The sequence below is a fragment of the Coffea arabica genome, chromosome 3c, assembly GCF_036785885.1.
Source record: "Coffea arabica cultivar ET-39 chromosome 3c, Coffea Arabica ET-39 HiFi, whole genome shotgun sequence".
Classification (NCBI taxonomy): domain Eukaryota; kingdom Viridiplantae; phylum Streptophyta; class Magnoliopsida; order Gentianales; family Rubiaceae; genus Coffea; species Coffea arabica.
Window position 1 is genome coordinate 29,075,789 of NC_092314.1, and position 9,674 is coordinate 29,085,462.

The window sequence follows — 9,674 nt, forward strand, 5'->3', positions numbered from 1 at the left end:
ACCTAGTTGGGCTAGGATTTGGACTGAGTGACCTTCTACATTGTTGTACCCCTATTTTTTAGCTTCGAAACGGTGGGTCTTACACCCCCATCCGATAACCGTAGTGAATTTGGTGCCATTACCGTATATTGAGGTCAAATACGGTTTGTGATTCTGGTATGTTTTTGGAAAGTTTATGGCTGGGACTTTGGCTTCACATTTGACTGAGTTACAAGCTGTTTGGGCTTGCGACCAAAACACCAAACTTATAGCCCTACATCAGAGCTTTCTAACGCCCTTGGAATTTCATGAATCGGATTTATAAAACCTGAGATATAGCCGAGCAAACAAGGCTTGCCCGTGAAAATGACCATTTTCTGGTCAGATCTGTTTTGGTCCTGATGACCAATTTCCGTTCCGAATTTGGAGTGCCGACCTTCATGAAAGTTGTTCCATTTGGAATGAACTATCTAACTACCAATTTTCAGCTCTTTTGACCATGTGTAGCATAGAAAACAGTTTGCACTCAAAACTGACCATTTGTGCATTGGCCAGATTTCGTAAGTGATTGTGTTTGGCTCATTTGGGACTGAAGCCTCCAGTTTCAGTTCTGGATGTCTTCATAACAGTTGTTGTTCATCCTTTAAGCTTCGATATGGCATCTCATATGCCTTAATCCAATATTCGTAGCTCAACTTATGAGTAAACTAGAAATGAGTGTCAAATCTGCCGTTTCCGTTTCCGTTCGTCACGTTTACGTGCGCGCGTGTCGTTTTTGTCGTTTTGCTTGTTTTAGGCACGATAGTAGCCGTTTACGATATTATGTGACACAATCTTCTATTTCAGACGGTGGTGAGCTGGGCGGAACTGGTGGGGCCCACTACTAGCTGTTCATTTCGATCCGACTTCGTACTTTTGCTATTTCAGTTTCTGTGTAAGTATTCAGGCCAGTTTGGTGTGTTTTCTTTGCTATGTGTTTGAGATATGTGAAAAGGGCACTTAGGCGAGGGTGTACTTTATCGCACTCGACCTAAACCCTAATTTGAACGTATAATTGTACTTGGCATATGTATATGAACCTTTTGGAACCAAAACCCTTGAGCTTGTGGCTCGGGGCGACTTTCGAATAAAGTTTGTGAAGTTTGCAAAGTTTGTGATTTTGAATAATTTTGTGAAGTTTGTGAGTTTGGGGCGAGCTCTTGACCTGGTTGGACTATTCGAGCCGGTTAGGGCTTGGTCGAAGTCAGTCCAACTTAGTCTGAGGTCACCAAGTTTGTAGGTTCATGTTATGAACCAATTTTGTGAATTCGGTTCACCGAGAAGGTGGCCAAGTTTGTGACCCGAGCTTGTGACTCAAGCTCAAGTTTGTGATTTCGTTCGCCCGGGAAAGTTTGTGAGGTGACTGGCCAGTGAGGGTGATAAGGTGTCGGTGGGTGTACAAGTGAAGTTCTACGGACTATTATTTGCAGTCGACGGAGTGTCGGCAGGAGATCACGCATGGCATATGAGTTGGCTTTGGAGCCACCTGTATCCTTATTATGTGATGTTACTTTTCTGCTTTTGCTTTACTCTTATTGTGTAACTGTTATGTGAAATTTATGCTTTCGCCCCTGTTTACTTACTAAGCATATAGCTTACCCCATTCCTTTTGTTTTCCTTAGCAGGGGCCGACGCGGGGACTTTTGGCTCGTATACTAGTATAGTTAGATTGGCTTGTAATAGTTGAATAGTTAGGATGTTTCTTTTTGTTTTGGTGGTTTGTATAAGGACCCTTCTTAGGGTCTATCTTCTGCTGGTTGTGATTGTAGTATATTAGAGTGGTTTGACTCGAGACTTTTGAAGATGTGAATATAACTTTTGGGATTGTATATATTGTATTTAGTGCTCTTTCGAACTTTAAGTTTTGAGTCCTGGCGCGAGCTAGGCAGGCGGCCCGCCGATACCCTTGGGTTCGCCCTTGGGAGAAGTGGGGTCGTCACAGTTGGTATCAGAGCTTAGGCTTTCGATCTCTGTAGTGTATCCTAGGCTTGAAGTTTAGGATGCCGGACTGTGGGATACTTGGCTATTAAGGTAAATATTGAATGCTAAGATTTTGATATTGACTTTTGTAATTTTCCATAAGGCAAAGTGGGGATTGAGTTGATTGCACTTGGAGATGGCCAGTCCCAGTGTGAATCGATTTGGTTCTTACTTAATATTGAAGTTAGCTATTTGGACCTATTCTTTAGGTTTGCACCCTAGGGCCGCCGGGGCGGTGCTGGTGGATTAGGTAGGTTCCGTAGGGGAGGCGTGTAGGACCGTTGATGGAATTTCCTTTTGACTATCTGATATGTTTAATTTGTTATATCTGCCATGTTTATTTTGTTATAACCAGTATGCCTGGTTTCTTTTGTTACCCAGTGATTGACTACATTTTTGGAGCCGTAGTGCTCACGTAAATAATGGATTTTGCACCGACCGGATGTCGGATAACTTGTATATTTTTAGTGTGACTTTGTAAAAATATGTATATTTGAGTATAATCTTTTGAGCTTATTTGTTTGAACCCGGCTTTTGAACTTATTCGTACTTGTGTGGTTGTAGACCGGCTACTACTCGAGTGGTTGAACTTTTGAGGCATTGCCTATTGTGTACTTGACTGCTTTTGAGGATTATTTGATCTGATTAGTGCAAGTTGGAATTTCGAGGACGAAATTCTTTTAAGGAGGGGAGATTGTGAGGCCCCAGTTCGTACTACGTTGATATATTCATTAATTTGGCGGTAACGTTTGGTTTTGGGAGTATTTCGAAAACCCTAAGTAGGAATTAAGATTTAAACCCTAAGTTCCGGTTAAGATTGAAAACCCGTTTTCCACATTTTCTTTATTAGAAAAGTTTCCCAGATAATTTTTATGAGTAAATATAGTTTTTAGATGATTTTTTTAGTATCGGTTAGATTTTGAGAAAATAAGAACGTATATTGGACGTGGGACCCACTAGTGCGAAAAGTTCGGAAAAATTCGGCCAATTAGGTTAAATTCCGGATACTGTGTAAAATTTATCGGGTGTTAAGAGATAAGTAGAGTGTGTGAAATGATTGATGTGAGAGAGAAAAGAAAGGATAGAAATGCATTTAATGGAGTGACAAGTGTCACATTTCCATTGTTTGAAACCTAAGACAACTATTCACCTTTTTGACCTTTCTTACCCATGAAATAAATATCTCAAAAATTGACCAAAATTCACCATTTCTTCTCCTTCTTGTGGCCGACCAACATCAAGCAAAAGGAAAGGAAAAGCTCTCCAAATTTCATGCTCCAATCTTGCACAAATCAACAAACTAACCGATTAAACTTGAAACCTCTCCATAAAATCCCTTAAGTGAGTGATAGTGAGTTGTGTGGTGAAGTTGGTTGGAAGCTTAAGGTGCTAAGTGGTCTCTCTTCTTTGGTTCTAAGGTAAGTGACTATGGAACCCCTCTCTTCTATCTAAAGATGCTTAATAAATGATTTGTGGTTGTTATAAGTGTGATTTTGTGGACTATTTCTTGATTTTAGTCAAGATTGATGAAGTTTTCTATTTATTTGGGATTTTTGCTGGTTGCATATGATTACTATGATGTGGCTATGTATGATGATTGGAAATGATTGGGAATGAAGCTAGTTGGTGTGGATGGTAGTTAATTGCAGCAAATTTCTGGTTTGGAAGATAAATTAGCAAGTTAGGGTTTCATACCCTTCAATTCTGTCCGGTTTTGTATCTCTGGGTTAGAGGCCGAATTGGCCTTGGCTTAAAACATGAAAGTTGTAGGTATTGATGTTTTTGAGGTGTCTGTAAAATTTCAGGTCATTTGGATTAGTGTAGAGTGAGATATGACGAAATTACTGTAGCTGTTCTGCTTTGATCAGAATGCTAAAACTGCGATAGTAATTGGCCATTTTGACTGGAATTGGTTTGTATTTTGGAGTTGGTGTCTTTTTATGAAATGTAGCTGGATGTCTTAGCTAACTTATGCCTTTGGAATTTCGGCATTTGGACTTGTATGGACTGAGATATACCGATTACAGTTTTCTGTGTTTTGCAAACCTGTTTTGGTGATTCTGGTTTAGTGTTTGGCATTTTTGACCTAGTTGGGCTAGGATTTGGACTGAGTGACCTTCTACATTGTTGTACCCCTATTTTTTAGCTTCGAAACGGTGGGTCTTACACCCCCATCCGATAACCGTAGTGAATTTGGTGCCATTACCGTATATTGAGGTCAAATACGGTTTGTGATTCTGGTATGTTTTTGGAAAGTTTATGGCTGGGACTTTGGCTTCACATTTGACTGAGTTACAAGCTGTTTGGGCTTGCGACCAAAACACCAAACTTATAGCCCTACATCAGAGCTTTCTAACGCCCTTGGAATTTCATGAATCGGATTTATAAAACCTGAGATATAGCCGAGCAAACAAGGCTTGCCCGTGAAAATGACCATTTTCTGGTCAGATCTGTTTTGGTCCTGATGACCAATTTCCGTTCCGAATTTGGAGTGCCGACCTTCATGAAAGTTGTTCCATTTGGAATGAACTATCTAACTACCAATTTTCAGCTCTTTTGACCATGTGTAGCATAGAAAACAGTTTGCACTCAAAACTGACCATTTGTGCATTGGCCAGATTTCGTAAGTGATTGTGTTTGGCTCATTTGGGACTGAAGCCTCCAGTTTCAGTTCTGGATGTCTTCATAACAGTTGTTGTTCATCCTTTAAGCTTCGATATGGCATCTCATATGCCTTAATCCAATATTCGTAGCTCAACTTATGAGTAAACTAGAAATGAGTGTCAAATCTGCCGTTTCCGTTTCCGTTCGTCACGTTTACGTGCGCGCGTGTCGTTTTTGTCGTTTTGCTTGTTTTAGGCACGATAGTAGCCGTTTACGATATTATGTGACACAATCTTCTATTTCAGACGGTGGTGAGCTGGGCGGAACTGGTGGGGCCCACTACTAGCTGTTCATTTCGATCCGACTTCGTACTTTTGCTATTTCAGTTTCTGTGTAAGTATTCAGGCCAGTTTGGTGTGTTTTCTTTGCTATGTGTTTGAGATATGTGAAAAGGGCACTTAGGCGAGGGTGTACTTTATCGCACTCGACCTAAACCCTAATTTGAACGTATAATTGTACTTGGCATATGTATATGAACCTTTTGGAACCAAAACCCTTGAGCTTGTGGCTCGGGGCGACTTTCGAATAAAGTTTGTGAAGTTTGCAAAGTTTGTGATTTTGAATAATTTTGTGAAGTTTGTGAGTTTGGGGCGAGCTCTTGACCTGGTTGGACTATTCGAGCCGGTTAGGGCTTGGTCGAAGTCAGTCCAACTTAGTCTGAGGTCACCAAGTTTGTAGGTTCATGTTATGAACCAATTTTGTGAATCCGGTTCACCGAGAAGGTGGCCAAATTTGTGACCCGAGCTTGTGACTCAAGCTCAAGTTTGTGATTTCGTTCGCCCGGGCAAGTTTGTGAGGTGACTGGCCAGTGAGGGTGATAAGGTGTCGGTGGGTGTACAAGTGAAGTTCTACGGACTATTATTTGCAGTCGACGGAGTGTCGGCAGGAGATCACGCATGGCATATGAGTTGGCTTTGGAGCCACCTGTATCCTTATTATGTGATGTTACTTTTCTGCTTTTGCTTTACTCTTATTGTGTAACTGTTATGTGAAATTTATGCTTTCGCCCCTGTTTACTTACTAAGCATATAACTTACCCCATTCCTTTTGTTTTCCTTAGCAGGGGCCGACGCGGGGACTTTTGGCTCGTATACTAGTATAGTTAGATTGGCTTGTAATAGTTGAATAGTTAGGATGTTTCTTTTTGTTTTGGTGGTTTGTATAAGGACCCTTCTTAGGGTCTATCTTCTGCTGGTTGTGATTGTAGTATATTAGAGTGGTTTGACTCGAGACTTTTGAAGATGTGAATATAACTTTTGGGATTGTATATATTGTATTTAGTGCTCTTTCGAACTTTAAGTTTTGAGTCCTGGCGCGAGCTAGGCAGGCGGCCCGCCGATACCCTTGGGTTCGCCCTTGGGAGAAGTGGGGTCGTCACAGTGTACTTGACCGCCCTCACCTCTTTTGATATTGTCTGAATGGCTACCGTTTTAATGCATTACTGAACTTGATATATTGGTTGGTGAATTCCATTTCATGGAAACTGAATTGATGTCATTTGGACGATGTCCAACGGCCTTACTGAATTACTGAGCTCAACCCCGTTTGGTAGTCAATTGGATCGAGCCGGCGAGGGCTTGGTCGTGAAGATTGAATTGCCACGGGGACTGTACTGGAGAACCTTGTGGTAATGAGACCCTTGGTTCCGGTAAACTCGAGTATTACCAAAAATATTACTGAATGGAGTGCGGGCCCGGTTGGGGTATGTTGGGTGGAAGGAATGGGAGTAAAGTGAGGTCTACGGTTTGATACTTTTGACATTGACGGAGGGTCAATGAGGTTGGATCAAGATTACAAGCGTGGAATTGGGCTCTTGAGAGCCGACTGTATCCTTTTACCGTTGTACTTCATTGCTTTTCATGTACTTTAAATGATTTGCTATGCTTAAGTGACTTTGGTTGCTTATGTAGTGGTATACCACTGGGCTTTAGCTCATTCCGTGTCATTTGTTTTCCTTACAGGAAAATGAACACTTTTGGAAAGATTTTGATAGTTGGATGACAAGTTGAGCTCTTGTACATGTAATTTTGTTTAGCTCCTTGAGGGTGATAACCCTAAGTGTATAGCTTTCTTTAATGAAGGGCTTGTGTTGGCCTAAATGTATTGGTATGAACTAATGAGATCGCTTGTACGCCATTTGGCTTGTAAATGTTGATTTCCAATGTATATATATGCTTGGCTGTGATTTGAATGAATTTCGGATCGATACGACTTCAAACGAAAAAGGAAAAATTTTTGGCGAGGATGAATAGTAGCAAATCCGGCCAGGAATCCGGCCAGAAACTGGCCGGATTGCAGGCCGGATTGCCTGAGGAAAAATTGGAAATCCGGCCATTTGCATTTGGCCTGGAATCCGGCCAGACAATCCGGCCGGAATCTTGGCCGGATTGCCGGCCGGATTGCGAGGGAGTTTTGAAAATTTTTATTTTACTCTCGGCCCAGTATCCGGCCGAGAATCCGGCCGGAAATCCGGCCAGATTCTGGCCGGATTCTGACGTGTACTGCACTATTCACTTCGGCCTCAATTTTCGTTTTTTTTTATTTTGAGATTTTGGCTTGTTTGCGCGCATTGCTATGTTCCGGAACGTAATAGATCGACGTAAACTGTACCATTAGTCCTGGCGAGAGCTGGACAGGCAGTCCGCTAACCCCTCTGGTTCGCCTTAGGGGAAGGTGGGGCTGTCACAGCCGAGGTTGGCGGGATAAAACCCAAATCCAACACGATAAAACGGTCAACGGGATACAACCCAAGCCTACCGACATTCCAAGCCCAACACGACAAGATGATCAGCGGGATACAACCCAAGCCTGTCGAAATTCCAAGTCCAACACGACAAAACGGTCAATGGGATACAACCCAAGCCTGCAGACATTTCAAATCCAATCACGATAAAACGGTCAGTGGTTTACAACCCATCCAACATGATAAAAACAGTCAGTGGGATACAACCCAAGTCTGCCAAAATTCCAAATCCAATCACGATAAAATGGTCAGCAGGATACAACCCAAGCCTGCCGAAATTTCAAATATAATACAACAAAACGGTCAGTGGGATACAACCCAAACCTACGGAAATTCCAAATCCAATCACGATAAAATGTTAGTGGGATACAACCCAAACTTGCAGAAATTCCAAATCCCATCACGATAAAACGTTAGTGGGATATAACCCAAACCTGCCGACATTGGTGGGATAAAATTCAAATCCAACCGAGGTAAAAACGGTCAGCGGGATATAACCCAAGCCTGGCGAGATTAACATCGGTCAAGTAAAGTAAATTGACATAGATGCATGGAGGGACATGGTTACGCTCCAAGGAATGGGATAGGAGGGTGTGCCGCAGACGTTGAGACTTACCAACAAGAAATTAAATTGCTATGAAGGAAGCTGATACGCTCCTCAGTCAACACGTTCCGAGACATGTAGTACGTTTGCCTAAGGATCTAGCGAGATTTCCAATCATTTGGATTTGCCCAAGGATCTTATCCTGTTTAATGTTCACATCTGTTCAACTTGTACCTCCTGATATTCATGAAATACCGTATCCGTGGGAAAAAGAAGGCATTGAAAGAATCCGAAATCATTATGAACTAAACCTTTTAGTTCATATGATGGATCAATTTTAAGTGTCTTTGGAACAAATTCTGAATACCCTTTCTGTCAAATCTTCATAGCCAATCCCACTGATTTTCCAAAAGAATTATTATGGTATATTTGGTGTATGTGTCACCAATGTCATATTCTTATGAAATTCCAAAATCCTTTCTTTAACCAACCATTAGACCAAAATCTCCAAGTGTTTTTACAATGGTTCAAGCCATTAACATATTGGTCTGGTCTATTCTCAACAAACTCCAATCATACTCTTTTCCATTTTCACATACCTTGTCATCTTATCAATAACCAAATTCAGTCCCTTCCAATTCCAAGTGCAGTTATTTATAAGGAACTGACTCATACTATACTAGATCAAGATGATGAGTATGGGGAAGCTCAGAGATATATATTCCAAGAAAATAGATGCATTCCTCCTGAAATTTGGCCAGGACCTTATGGCTCATGGAATTTCCAAAATAGCCATCCATATTGGTAAAAAATAAAAAAAGCTAAAAAGCAATGGACAGACATGATGAATTCTTCTGTGATGCAAGATTCTCAAGATCCATATGAAACAGAAAATTCACAACAAAACTCAAAAGCAGGACCATCCTTATCTTCTTACAAGATAAGACCTAAATGGAAAAAACATATCAACAAAAGGAGAAACAAAAAGGATCATGAAGATTGAATTGAACAAATGAATATCACAGATCCAGATTCGACCCCATTAGATACTCCAGATGAAGATCATATAAGCTTTATTGATGACAATGAAGACCCATAATAAAGATGTTGGCTATCCATAAACATGTCGGCCATAAGTTAAAGTTGTCTGTAAAATACTTAAGTTACTATTTTTGGTCAGAAAGTTGTAGGCCACAAAATAAAAAGTTGATGGCCATTTTACTGCTTTATTCTGAAGAGTCAAGTGACCCTTCAGGAAAGTTTTCCCCAAGGTCATATTACTGTATAAGTGTCAGTAAGATTTGTATTATAAATAGATGAATCATTCCTTTCGGAAGATCATCTCTTATCTAAGTTTGAATCAATAAGATTTCTGAGTGTTTACAAATATGTCAGCCTAAGTTTTCTTTTATTTCCTTCAAACAAGGCAAAGATACATGGCTAGAAGGATATCCAAAATCGCTTCATAAAAGTCCCTTGATCGTTGAAAGTCGAAGAGATGGCTGTGTTTGATCGGGAATATCTTGAGGGATGCTGGCAACTCTAATAGTTGGTATCAGAGCCATTCTCTAAGACATGTCGCTTGGACAACCTCATGTCTTGGACATTCTCCAAGACAAGAAACATCTTGTATAAAACTTGTGAAAATTCCAAGTTCCACTCCAAACCTCTCTAATCAGCCTTTTGTCATGAATGGTCGAATTTGGACCTACACAATAAATCACA